Genomic DNA, 410 nt, shown 5'->3' with positions numbered 1-410 from the left:
GGGGGGGGGGGGCGTTCATATGACCTTGGGGAGGGGGCCGTAATGACCCTGGGGGCCCACGTAAAATTTTCTTGTTAAAGTTTATGTGCACTAAATTGGTTATACTTTTACAATTCGTCTCTTTTGCTGAACCTCCAAGCAATGGGGACATAAACAAACCAACAGCAGTTATCAGCAGTGGTGGGGTAGCTGGCACTGTCGATTACGTCGACAGGGGTTCCAGTTGATCTGATCAACAGAACAGCCTGGCTCTCTAAAGTACAGGTACTACTCATTTTTGCCAGCTGGGTGGACTGGAGCAACATGAAATAAAGTGTCTTGCTCAAGGACAAAACATGTTGCCAGGAATTGAACCCATGACCTTACAATCATGAACTGAGTGCCCTAACCACTAAACCATGCACCTTCAC

This window comes from Octopus bimaculoides, chromosome 27 (genome assembly GCF_001194135.2).
Source record: "Octopus bimaculoides isolate UCB-OBI-ISO-001 chromosome 27, ASM119413v2, whole genome shotgun sequence".
Lineage (NCBI taxonomy): Eukaryota > Metazoa > Mollusca > Cephalopoda > Octopoda > Octopodidae > Octopus > Octopus bimaculoides.
The sequence above is the reverse complement of the archived record's forward strand: the minus strand, read 5'-3'. Positions refer to the sequence as shown.